At 46.9% G+C, this 13,744-nt stretch overlaps 2 long non-coding RNA genes across 2 annotated transcripts; both read right to left on the bottom strand.

Moving 5' to 3' along the window:
- Positions 1-706: 706 nt before the first annotated feature.
- Positions 707-9,453, bottom strand: LOC140731243 (uncharacterized). The gene is made up of 3 exons (XR_012099759.1): positions 9,341-9,453; positions 8,692-8,785; positions 707-1,180 (listed from the first exon to the last, which is right to left on the bottom strand). It is a non-coding gene; the product is annotated as an uncharacterized lncRNA (long non-coding RNA).
- Positions 9,454-9,648: 195 nt separating this feature from the next.
- On the bottom strand, positions 9,649-13,744 carry LOC140731275 (uncharacterized). Its single transcript, XR_012099789.1, has 3 exons — positions 13,675-13,744; positions 12,893-13,123; positions 9,649-10,249 (listed from the first exon to the last, which is right to left on the bottom strand). It is a non-coding gene; the product is annotated as an uncharacterized lncRNA (long non-coding RNA).

Raw genomic sequence — 13,744 nt, forward strand, 5'->3', positions numbered from 1 at the left:
AGTTTGCGATGCAGTTATATTTGACATCGTTGAAACTGCACTTAGAGTACCACATGCAGTTTTGAACACCCTGTTAGAAGAACAATGTTATTAATTAGCAAGAATGTAGAAAAGAGTTATAGTACCAAGATGTTGCCTGGACTTGCAGGAGAGGTTGTGTGGACTAGGACTTTACTCCCTGGAATGTAGGAGATTGCGGGGCGACCTCATAGAGGTAGATAAGATTATAAAGAGCACAGACAGGGAGAAAGCAGGCTTTATCCCCAGGGGGGAGTGTGGACACAAGGGGACACAGGATTAAAATCAGAAGTGAGAGATTTAAAGGGACATCAGGGGCAGTTTCTTCACACAGTGGGTGGTGAATATTTGGAATGAGCTGTCAGAAATACTGGCTAAGGCAGCACAGTAGCAATATTTAAAAGCCTCAGTAAGTACAGGACTGGGAGAGGTTCAGAGGGCTGTGGACCAAACACATGCAGATGGGACTAGTTCACTGGGCAACACAGGCAGTGCGGATGAGTTGAGCCAAAGGGCCTGTTTCCTTGCTGTATGAATATGAACATATCAACAATTTCCACAACTGCTTTCTCCTTGTGTATCCATCATCCTGTCAAGGTGGGTCCGAGTATGTGACGGAAGTGGGTGTAAATGCAGTGGGACACTACTCTGGGATGCTGAATTCCAGCCCAAGACTGGAGGTATTTTATTGAGACAGTGAACCACAAGCAAATCCAATATTACAGGAACAAGCAAGCTTTGTGACATCCATCAAATGCCCCACCAAAACGCTATTGACAGAGCCCACTACAGGAAGTCACGATATACGGGGACAGCTTTCAAATGCATGGATAGCACTCTACAACAGTGAATAGAATCCCACCATTACAGCAGTGACAAAGTCTCTCCTCCCCGTGACACAGAGACCACCTGCTCCCAACATTAAATAGGCACAGTTTTGTTGCAATCCCCTTTCACACCAGCTCTGGGTGGTGACAAGAAGTTCACTTCCAGACACATCTCTTCTCCCATCTGCATCCTTGGCCATCAGCAGTTCGTCCCCTTTCTTGTATTCAGGAGCAGTCGAAGGGGGGTCCCCACACCGTAGGCACGGACAAAATATTTGCCCTCTTTCTTGGGAATGTGCCAGCACTTTGGGCACCGAATCCGATACTTCTTGTATCTGTGGGAACAACAGGGAGCTCAGGTGGGGAGGGGGAAGAGAAAGCGTGTACACTCCAGATGCAGGAGAAGGGTCAGCACTGGAAGCAGATAGGGAACTGGCCAGAAGAGCAGCACGGAGTAGGACTGAAGCAATGTACAGACAGGAGAACGGGAACACACAAAAACAGGAGACCAAGCTGCCCAACCATTGACCATCAGTTTTAATCTGCCTCCTCTGTGACTGCAATCCCCTGGTCTTCCTAACTCTACCCACTTCCCCTTTAATTTGCCCCAGTGATCCACCACCCTCCTGGCAGGGAATTCCAGAGATTTATCACTTTATTGAGGAGGTTGGAGCACCACTGATTCATGCGACCATCACGGCTGCATGGATAAAAATCAGAAATAAGATCATGTGGATGGGACTCAACTGCAGCCTCCTTCCACCAATAATCAGAAGTAACAGGAGGAGCAAATATGTAGTGGGGGGAGGGGAACAGAAATGCAAGTTGTTCAAGTTGATGATTTTAAATTTCCTAATATCAACAGGGACAACCAACAATGCACCAGAGAATTAGATGGGGAGAAATGAAGTTTTCTGAAATTACAAGGCCTCATTAGAAAAAGGGCTACCCTACTAGAAGAGTACTTTGTAGTGACCATAATTTTTATTAGTTTCAAGATATGGAGCAAGATCAAATTGGTCCAGAAGACCACAAGAGATAGGAGCAGAATTAGGCTATTTGGGCCATTGAGTCTACACTGCTATTTCATCATGGCTGATCCATTTTCCCACAACCCCATTCTTCTGCCTTCTCCCCCATAACATTTCACACAATGACTAGTCAAGAACCCATCAATCTCCACTCTGAATATGCCCAATGACTTGACTTCCACAGCTGCCTGTGGCAACAAATTTCACAGATTAACCACCTTCTCATCTCTATTCTAAATGAGCATCCCTCTATTCAGAGGCTGTAGCTCTGGTTCTAGACTCCTGTACTATAGGAAGCATCCAGTCCATATCCACTCCATCAAAGCCTTTCAACATTCAATCAGTTTCAATGAGCTCCCCTACATCCTTCTAAATTACAGCAAGTACAGGCTCAGAGCCAAACACTAATTCAATAGCCCTTTCATTCCCAGAATCATTCTGATAAACCTCTTCTGAACCCTCTCCAATGTCCTTTCTTAGCATTCTTTCTTAGATAAGGGGCCTCAAACTGCTCACAATATTCTAAATGAGACCTCACCAGTCCCTTATAAAACCACAGCATTAAACCCTTGCTTTTATATTCTAGTCCTCTCACAACAAATGCAAACATTGCATTTGCCTTCCTCATGACCAACTCAACCAAGAGGTTCGTCTCAAGGGAATCCTGCATGAGAGCTCCCAAGTCCCTTTGCACCTGTGTGTTTTGAATTTTCTACCCATTCAGAAAATAGTTTTCACATTTATTTCTTCTATCAAAGTGCATTACTATACACTTCCCAACACTATTCCATCTGTCACTTCTTTGCCTGGTCTCCTAATCGGTCCAAGTCCTTCTACAGCTTTCCTGCCCCTCTATCCATCTTTGTCATCCACAAACTTGGCCACAAAGCCAATTAAATCATCTAAATCATTGACATACAATGTAAAAAGCAGTCCCAACACTGAACCATACTGAACACTACTAGACACTAGCAACCAACCAGAAAAGGTTCCCATTATGCCCATTCCTTGCCTCCTGCCAATCAGCCAATCTTCCATCCATGCTGGAATCTTTCCTGTGATGCCATGGGCTAACTTGTTAATCAGCCTCATGTGTGACACCTTGTCAAAGGCCTTCTGAAAGTCCAAGTACACAACATCCACTAATTCTCCTTTGACTATCCTGCATGTTACTTCATCAAAGAACTCCAGAAGATTTGTCAGGCAAGGTTTTCCCTATGCTGACTTTGGCCTTTTTTAAAAAAAAAAAACATTTGCCTGCAAGTACCCTGAGACCTTATCCTTAACAATAAACTACAACATCTTCCCAACCACTGAGGTCAGGCTAACTGGCCTATGGTTTCCTTTCTTCTGCCTCCCTCCTCTCTTGAAGAGGAGAGTGACATTTGCAATTTTCCAGTCCTCTGGAACCATGCCAGAACCTAGTGATTCTTGAAAGATCATTACCAATATTGACAATCACCCCAGTCACCAATTTCAGAATTCTGGGGTATAGTTTATCTGGTCCAGGCAACTTGTCCACCTTTAAACCTTTCAGCTTCGCAACCACATCCTCCCTAGTAATAGCAATTGAACTCACTTCTGCTCCCAACACACTCGAACTTCCAGCAAACTGCTTGTGGTTTCTACTAGATGCACAATATACGTTTATTTCTTCTGCCATTTCATTGTCCCACCCCCCCCCCCCCCCCATTACTACCTCACCAGCATCATTGTCCAGTGGTCTAATATCTATTCTCTCCCCTTTTTTATTCTTTATAAGCCTGAAAAAAATTGATATTCTTTCATATTATTGGCTTTCTTAACTTCATATTTCATCTTCTCCCCTTATGGTTTTTATAGTTGCCTTCTGATTTTTTTTTTGATTTTTTTTAAACTTTCCAGTCCTCAAACTTCCCACCAATATTTGCTCAATTATATGCTCTCTCTCTTTTGGCTTTTTCTGTTTTTAAACTTCCCTTGTCAGTCATGGTTGTGTCATCCTGCCTTAGAATACTACTTCTTTGGTATATATCCATCCTATACCTTCTGAATTTCCCCCAAAAAACACCAGCCATTGCTGTTCTGTCACCTGTTCTAATCAACTTCGGTCAGCTCCTCTTTCATGGCTCTATATTTCTCTTTACTGCACTGTAATACTGATAAATCTGACTTTAGCTTTCTACCCCCACCCCCCAAATGCAGAGTGAACTCTATCATATTATAATCACTACCTTCTAAGCGTTACTTTGTCTTAAACTCCAAAATCAAATCCATTAACAGTCGATATCACACTCTAGTTGGGATTTTGATGTACAGTGCCTATAGAGTATTCACTACCCCCTCCCCCCAGAAGTTTTCATGTTTTATTGTTTTTCTTGACACTAATCAACAGAAAAGACACTGTGTCAAAGTGAAAACAAATTTCTACAAATTAATCTAAATTTATTACAATTATCTGGTGTTTAATAATTGATTGCATAATTACTCACCCCCTTCAGATCTATTTAATAGATGTACCTTTGGCAATTACACCCTTGAGTCTGTGTGGATATGTCTCTATCAGCTTTGCACATTTAGACACTGCAATTTTCCCCCATTCTAATTTACAAAACTGCTCAGGCTCTGTCAAATTGCTTCGGGATTATGAATGAACTGCCTTTCAAGTCCAGCCACAAATTCTCAATTGGATTGAGGTCTGCACTCTGACTTGGCCAATCCAGGACATTAATTTTGTTGTTTTTGAGCCACTACTGTGTAGCTTTGGGCTTTTTACCTGGGGTCATTGTCCAGGGCCTGCTGCAGTGAAGCATCACCACAGCATGATGCAGCCACCACCAGGCTTCATGGTGGGGATAGTTGTTTTTGTTGATGTGCGGTGTTTGGCTTATGCCAATCATAGCATTTAGTCTGACAGCCAAAAGCTCAATTTTGGTTTAATCTGGTCATAGAACCTTCTTCCAGCTGACTTCAGAGTCTCCCACTTGCCTTCTGGCAGCCTCTAGCTGAGATGTCGTGAGGTTTTTTTCCTCTTCCCCCTCAAAAAAAAGTGGCTCTCTCTTTGCCACTCTCCCATAAAGCTGCAACTGGTGAAGCACCCGGGCAACAGTTGTTGTATCCGCAGTCTTTCCCATCTCAGCCACTGAAACTTGTAACCCCTCCAGGATTGTCAAAGGTCTCTTAGTGGCCTCCCTCACTAGTTCCCTTCATGCACAGTCACTCCGTTTTTGAGGGCTACCTGCTTGAGACAGATTTACAATTGTGACATATTCTTTCCATTTCTTGTTGATTGACTTAACTGCACTCCAAGGAATATTCAGTGACTAGGAAATATTCTTGTATTCATCTCCTGATTTATGCTTTTCTGTAACCCTTTTGTAGAGTTGCTTGGAGTGTTCTTCTGTCTTCATGGTGTAGTTTTTGCCAGGATACTGACTCACCAGCAGTTGGACCTTCCAGATACAGGTGTATTTTTACTACAATCAATTGAAACACTGTGACTGCACACAGGTGATCTCCATTTAACCAATTATGTAACTTCTAAAACCAATTAGCTGCACCAGAGATGATTGGTGTGTCATATTAAGGGGAGGTGAATACTTGTGCAATCAACTATTTTGTGTTTTATATTTGTAAATAATTTAGATCACTTTGTAGAGATCTGTTTTTGTTTTGACACAAGTCTTTTTCAGTTGACCAGTACCAAAAAAAAGCCAAATTAAATCCATTGTGATTCAATGTTTAAAACAATAAAGCATGAGAACTTCCAAGAAGCTGAAAACTTTTTATAGGCACTCTATTGATTAAGAAAACTTCGAGTACATTTGACAGTCTGTCCATTTACAGTATGGCAGTCCCAGTCAATGTGGATAGTTAAAAATCACCTATCTCAATCTTATTTTTCTTGCAACTGTCTGCTACCCCTCAACAAATTTGCTCCTCCAAATTGCACTGACTCTTTGGTGAACTACAATACAATCCCATGAATGTGGTCATCCCTTTCTTATTCCTCAGTTTCACCCACATAGCTTCAGTAAATGTGCTTTCTAGTCTGTCCTATCTGAGCACTACTGCATGTTTTCCCTGACTAATGCCAACTCTCCCCCTTTAATGCCTCCTGCTCTATCATATCTAAAACAAGAGAACCCCAGAACCTTGAGCTTCCAGTCCTGCCCCTCCTACAAGCAAATCTCTCTAATAACTAAAATGTCATAATTCCACATGCTCCATCTCATCAGCCTTGCCTACAATACTCCTGCATTGAAATAGATGCAACCCAGAGCATTCCTATCATGCTCAGCCTTTCACAATTGCGGTCTTTGTATGTGGGCTTAACATCATTTTTCCCCACAACCATTTCACGATTGGACCCAACACTCTGGTTTCCCATCGCCCTGCAGCTCTACTTTAAAACCCCTCAAAGCAGCATTGTTGCACCTGAACAGGAGGGGTACCAAACTATCTCATCTGTACAGGCTACCTCCCTGAAATAGAGCCCAATGATTCCAAAAATTGGAAACCCCTCCCTCCTGCATCATCTCTAAATACTTAAACTGTATTTTTTTCCTATTTCTACAATGGCTGCCTAACCTTCCCTCTTTCTCCCTCACCCAGTTACACATGTCCTGCACCTTATGCACAACCATTCCATGCATCTGCCATCAATCAACTCATCAGCTTCCCAAGTGTTCAGGAGTTCACACAGCTCCAGTTCCCGACACTATCTGTACAAGGCTGCAGCTGGATACTCTTCTTACAGGTGTAGTAATCAGGGACATCGGAGGTTTTTAATCGTTCCACATCCTGCAAGATGAGAATTCCACTGTCTCTCCCAACCTTTTGGGAAAAACCCTGTTCACTTTCACCCTATCTATATCCCTCACAATGTTGCACACCTCTACAAGATCTGCCCTCGTTCCCCTGCATTCCTGCAACTAATGCCCCAATTTATTGAACCTTTCCCTATAATGCAGGTTCTCATGTATACAAAATTATGAGTGGTTTAGATGGGGTTAATACAAGCAGCTTCCACCCCCCCCCCCCCGCCCCCCAGATGGAACTAGAACTAGAGTTTAAAATAAGATAAATTTGGATGAGTACATGGATAGGAGGGGCATGAAGGATTATTGTCCAGATGTGGGTCAATGGAACTAGGGAGAATAACCATTGAGCATTGACTAGATGGGCTGAACAACCTGCTACTGTGTTGTAGTGCTTTATGATTGTTTATCAAGGCCAATGTGCCAAAAGCTCTCTTTATGATCCTGTCTACCTATGACACTTAAATTATGGATCACAATTCCCAGGTCACTTTGTTCTACTGTACACCCCCAGTACCCTAACATTCACTGTATGTTAGGCAACCCAACCCAATGCTGTTGGAACAGCATTCCAACAGCTGTTTTTTTAAGATCACTTTTCCCAGCTGGTTGAGATCATGCAGCAAGCTTTAATAGTCTTCCTCACTATCCATTGGAAGCACCTCCCTCCCCCTCCCCCCACAATCTTTGTATCATCAATAAGTTTGCTGATCCAATTTACTACATCATCTCAATCATACCATAGATGGTATACAACAATGAGAGAACTATTTACTACCACTCTCTGGCTTCTCCCATTCAGCCAATGTTGAACCCAATTGACTACTTCATCTTGAGTGTCAAATAACTTAACCTAGACCAGCTTCCAATGTAGGACTTTGGCAAAGTCCTTGCTAAAGTTCATGTAGACAACATCCACTACCTTTCCTTCATCAATCTTCTTGGCAACCTCAAAAAACTCCAAGGTTGGTTAGACATGAGCTGCCACGCACTAAACATCGTTGGCCATCTTCATAGGCCTTGCCTATCCAAATACATGTACATTCTGTCCTTTAGAATACCTTTCAACTATTTACCGTCACCAGGTGTCTGGATCACTGACCCACATTTCCTGGCTTATTCCTAGAACCTTTCTTGAATAACAGAGCATCATTAGCTATTCTGCAGTCCCCTGGCAACTCACCCATAGCTAAGGATGTTTTACATCTCTCTGCCAGGGCCTCTGCAATTTCTGCACTAGCCTCCCACAAGGTCCAAAGGGATATCTCAAACAGTTCTGGGGATTTATCCAACCCAATTCACTCTCAGGTTTATGAGATAATGGGCAAGGCTGGCAGAAGTAGGGAATCGTACTTAACTAGGGACATGGGGGATCTGTTCAGGAAATAAAAGCCAACAGATATGAGGTATAGGCACTGGGGGGGGGGGGGTCACACAAGTCCTTGTGGAGTACAAGTGATGTGCAGGAACTCTTGGGGAAGCTGGAGGGCAAAGAGAGTACACGAGACATCCCAACAGATAAGGTAAAGGAGAATCCTTAAAGATTCTCTAAGTCAGTGAGAGTAAAAGTTGTTAGGGAAGGAGAAGGATCCTTGAGCATCAGTGTGGGAACTTGCATGTGGAGCTACTTGAAACTGAATCAGTCTTAGATAAATACTTCTCACCAATGCTTACTGTGAAGGAGGACATGGGAAAGGTTCACATGTTGAATCAGATCAACATTACTACCAATGTTGTGTTGGAGGGAGTTTGAGGAGGTGGTGAAGATGGAGCTGTGGATATTGTTGACATGGATTTTAGTAAAGAGTTTAACGAGGACCTTCATGGGAGGCTGGTCCAAAAAGTTAATTAATTGTTATCTTGACAAATACAACCTGCACCCTAATACAGACCTTCCTCTCTCCCTCCCCCTACCCCCCAAAACAGATTCATCTTCACTGATCCAGTCCTGGTGAAAAGGTCAAGGAGTGGGGGTTGGTGAGTGAGGGTGGGGGGGGGGCAGGGGCTCTCTGGTACCTGATCCCACAGGCATTACACAGTGGAGTCCCATCCTCAGCATCTCTCCACAGCGGTGTTTTCTGGGTTCCACAGGAGGCACATCTCCTCATTCCTGTAATGCAGACAGTGCAAGAGCTTTTACTGCCCAGGGTCCAAGCACTGACCTATCCCCTCATTGATCCCCACTCACTTCCTTATTGACCCATCCCCTCACTAATCCCATCTTCTTACTGACCCACCCCCTCACTGACCCCTCCTCCTTATTGACCCATCTGCTCATTAACCCCATCTTCTTATTGACCCATCCCCTCACTAACCCTCACTGACCCCACCTCCTTATTGACCCATCCCCTCACTAATCCCATCTTCTTACTGACCCACCCCCTCACTGACCCCTCCACCTTATTGACCCATCTGCTCATTAACCCCATCTTCTTATTGACCCATCCCCTCACTAACCCTCACTGACCCCACCTCCTTATTGACCCACCCCCTCACTGACATGTCCTCTCAACCCAATCTGACCCCAGTGACTTGCCCCACACTGACCACATCCCATCCCTCTCACCCTTTCTTCCACAAGGCTGTACACGGACCGACTCTGGGATCCGTGCAATTACCCTTCCCCTCACTGACTCAACCCCACTGAACCCTGGCCCTCACTCACTCTGGTGGCCAGGATACGGGTCCTCCTCGGAGCTGCTGAGCCGGGGGGTCGACGGGGTCTCCTGATGACCCAGAGAGTGGGATCGGAACCTGGTCAACTTCTGCTGCAGCCCTGGGCTGAGAGAGAGAGGGTCTAGGGGTCAGAGAACTAGGAGTATCGAGACCTAATTATGTTGGGCAGTGCTGTGCAAAGGAGACGGAGGGTGTAGGGGTGATGAGCTCATGGAGGGGTCAGTGGGAGAGAAAGTGGTAGGAGTGAGGTGTTGGAGGGGGTGGAGAATGAGACCTACCTGTAGTGGGCAGGTGATGTGCAGACGGCAGTCAAGGTGACCCACCAGCTCTCTCTCCATGCAGACGGTGACACCCTGGAAGGTGGGGTCCCCACTCTGGGCACTACGCTGGGGATGGGGGCTGTTTACGGGGGGTCCTTGTGCGGACAAGTGCTGAGGGATGTGTGTGGGGGTCTGTAGACGACATGGGCCAGTGGTCATCCCTTCCCTGACCTTTTCCCCCCACCCTGTCCTCTCTCCCCCTCTGCACATCTGAAGCTTGACATGATCCAGGGTCATACCCGTTCCCAACCTCTCTGCTCACTGGACAGGGGTCTCCACTGACACCAGCACCACCTTGAAACTCCTCTGCCCAGAGTCCAGGGGAACTGACAGGGGGAAAGGTCACCATCCTGGGAGGGGTAGGGGCAGGGAGAAAGCTAGTAGTCCCGAGGGTGTGACCCTCCTCCTGAGGGTTGGGATTGTTGTTCATCGAGGAAGGGTCATGGCTTGTAAATGGTGGCTCCAGTTTGGCCGCTTCCTGCATGAGGGAGAGGATGGTGGATTCAGGGACCTCATAGGAGTCACGCGGGTGGATCCTATCGGGGGCAAGGGACAAGGGGGACACATCAGAGGGAAACCTGCAAGAAAACAAAACAAAGCCCAGGTGAAGCAACAACACCCAGAGGCCCAACCATCTGTCCCCTTCTTCCCTCACCACAACACCCCCCTCCCACAGCCCAGACACCCCGTCAAACCACCCACCTCCCCCACCTAGCACCCTCTCACTCACAGAAACAGCTTCCCGGCCCCCACCACCAGGCACCTAGAGAACAAGGCAAGTGTGGTCACAGGGTTGGGTTAATCATGAGCCCTATAATTCTCTCCCCAACCAAAGGCAAGAGTTCAGCTGGGGTCAAACGGTGAGGGTGAGGCTACCACAAACCCAGTGTCATGTCTGCATCCACATTCTCTCCTGAGGACTGACAAACCCCAGCAGGGGCACAGCACGGGGACAAGTGGACACCCCAGGCATTCAAAGGAAGTGATGAGATCATTCCTGGGAACCCACCACTTCTCCATGCATTTGGCTGGAACCCTGTCTTCCTATGGTCAGAGGTAGATGAGAGACAGAAGTTCAGAAATTGTCCCAGCAGGTTTTTGGGAGATGACTGGTGCCCGATCAAACCAAGCACCATTCACTCAGTGAGCATGGCTCCTCTGAGTGGATCTGTTGGGGAGGTGAGAGGGGTGGGAGTGCAAGCAGGAATGTCCTACACCAGGAGACAGATTCCATTATTGACTTATGTTCCTGGGGGGATGAGAGGGTGGCAAAGGTGCCTGCGGGTGTGTCAGAGCCACAGAACACAGCTCAGGTGACACTGGCCAAAGCCCAGTCCCTGGAACTGGAGGAACTGATGGAGGAGGGTGGTAGATCAATAACAAGGAGACAGGAGTGGGCACAGAGCAGAGGTTAGTGGGAGTGACCAGTGCCAGGTCCACTACACACTGTGTGAAGTAGAGGGATTGGAATCAACTTATTATTGTCATTTATAGAGGTACAGTGAAAAGCTCGTTCATACTGATTAGATCATTACACGGTGTGTTGAGGTAGTCCAAGGCAAAACATTAACAAACAACAGAATAAAATACAAGAGCTACAGAGAAAGTGTAGTGCAGGCAGACGATAATGTGTAAGGCATAACGGGGTAGATTGTGAGGTGAAGAGTCCATCTTATCGTATTAGGGGAAACTTCAATAGACTTGAAACAGTGGGGTAGAAGCCATCTTTGAGCCTGGTGGTACTTGCTTTTCTGCCCATTGGGAGAGGGGGAGAAAAGAGAGTGTCCAGAGTGGGTGGGGTCATTGAATATGCTGACTGCTTTGCTGAGGCAGCGAGGCGTAGACAGAGTCCATGGAGGGGAGGTTGGTCCCTATGATGTGCTGAGCTGTGTCCACAACTCTCTGCAGTTTCTGGCAGTCACAGGCAGAGCTGTTGCCGTACCAAGCCATGATGCATCCAGATAAAATGCTTTCCACGGTGCATCAATAAAAATTAGTAATGGTCGATGGGGACGTGCCAGGTTTCTTTAGCCCCCTGAGGAAGTTGAGCATTGGTGATCTCTCTTGGCCTTGACATCAACATGTTTGGACCAGGACAGGTCGTTTATAATGTTCACTCCTAGGAACTTGAGGTTCGCAATCAATTCGTAAGAAGGCAGAGCAGAGTGATGATGGTGCTAAATGGCAACTCCTTTGCTTGCATCTTCAGAAACAGCTCTATTTCCATCTTTAATATCTCTATTTTTCCCTTTCAGGGTTCTTTTGAAGACTCTGACCTGGAGTTACGCACTGACTACGGTTCTTTGTGGGTATGGGACACATTCTCGGGGTTTCGTAACCAGCCATTGTTGTTCAGCACACCAAGGGCTCGGCCTAAGTATTCGGCTCGACTTTGGAAGCCTAGGATCTCAGGGCTCTGGAGACGGGTGGATCAAGGGTCAGTGTCACATCAGGAGACCCATGTGTCATCGGGGGGGGGGAGTCAGAACATCAGCAGCTATACGTCCAGAGACTCGTGATCTTTGGGCACAGAGCTCAAATAAAAAGCAATATAATGAACTTTTAACATTGTAAACTAGTGAGTTGTTTGTTATGTCTCCTCACTCACTGTGAAAACAGAGACATCTCTTTCCCCCTTATTGGGGGGGGAGAGAGAGCCTGTGGTATGTTGAATACTGGGTGAACAATGTAGTCTTTGGGTTAACTGCAAGTCTGTGTTTTTGCTGTTGCTTTGCTCATGGTGGTGGGTGCCAATGTTTTTTTTTGCCGTTCAGGGGAGGGGGGGATTGTTGCTTGCTGCCACTTATGCGTGGGAGGGAGGAGCCGGGGGGTGGACTTTGGGGTTCTAACTGTCATTCATTCTTTGGGGCATTCCTCTGTTTTCGTGGATGTTTGTGAAGAAAAAGAATTTCAGGATGTATATTGTATACATTTCTCTGACATTAAATCGGACCTTTGATTCAGCCTCAACACAGCTGATGCAAACAGGAGCATGTGCACTGTCTCCCCCACCAATGGCCAGTTCTTTGATTTGCCCAGTGAACAAAGTTATTTTTGTTCTGTGGGCACCGCGAGCTGCGAAGAGGTTGCCAGTGTGGAGCAGGGATGATCCCAGCAGCAGCCCATTTTCCTGGGAGGCCAACCATCCCAACAATTGAAATGGATGGGTGCAGGAGCCGCAGAAGGTTGCTCACACTCTCCCACCGTGCCGGGTCACCCACCTGTCAGCCACTCCTGCGGCCCCTCCCAGAGCGGACGCCTCGGAGCCCCGAGCTCCCATCCTCAGCCCGGATGAATGGAGGCACAAGTTGAGTGCAGACTCTGCCGAACCTCCCAGACGTAGCTGGTCCACCTCAGGGTCTGGGGGGTCGAGACATGGAGGGGACAACAGTTCCAGCAGGGAGAAGTCAGGGGCCTTACACTCAAAGAGAAGGCTGTCATCCATGGATGGGCTGTGGGAAGAGGGGCAGAATCAATAAGGGAGGCAGGGTAGAGACAGGAGAGGGAGGGAGATGGGTGAAGGTAAAGAGTGGGGTAGGGTAGGCAGATGGGGGGGAATGATGTGAAAACAAACAGTCCACTTTCAGTGACCACTGAGGGGTATGAGGGAGAGTGAGAAAACCCACAATGATCTATGACCCCACTCCCTCCAGTATGCCCTGCAATCACATCCTGCTATCCACCCCTTCACCCTCCCACCTAAAAATACCTCTCAACACACCCCACAATCTCCAACCCCTTACCCACTCTTCTCTACCCAGACTAGGAAACAGGGAAGGGGGGGTCACACTGGGGGGGGGGGGGTGGTAGGTTGGGGTTACTAGGTCAGAGAGGAGAGGGGCTGATCTTCATGGGACCAGGACACAGACACCCTTCTGGAAATACACTACCAGAACCTTCCACATCATAAACTACCTCCTGACCAGTCCCTCCCTTCCCCCCTCCCTCCACAGGTCCAACCCTCCCCACATACAAAACACTTCCCCCTCCTCAGAGACCCTACCCCCTCCTCCTCCTCCTCCTCGTCCTGTGAGAAACACCAACAGCCTACACCTCGTGCTCCGGTGTCCAGC

The sequence above is a fragment of the Hemitrygon akajei genome, chromosome 1, assembly GCF_048418815.1.
Source record: "Hemitrygon akajei chromosome 1, sHemAka1.3, whole genome shotgun sequence".
Lineage (NCBI taxonomy): Eukaryota > Metazoa > Chordata > Chondrichthyes > Myliobatiformes > Dasyatidae > Hemitrygon > Hemitrygon akajei.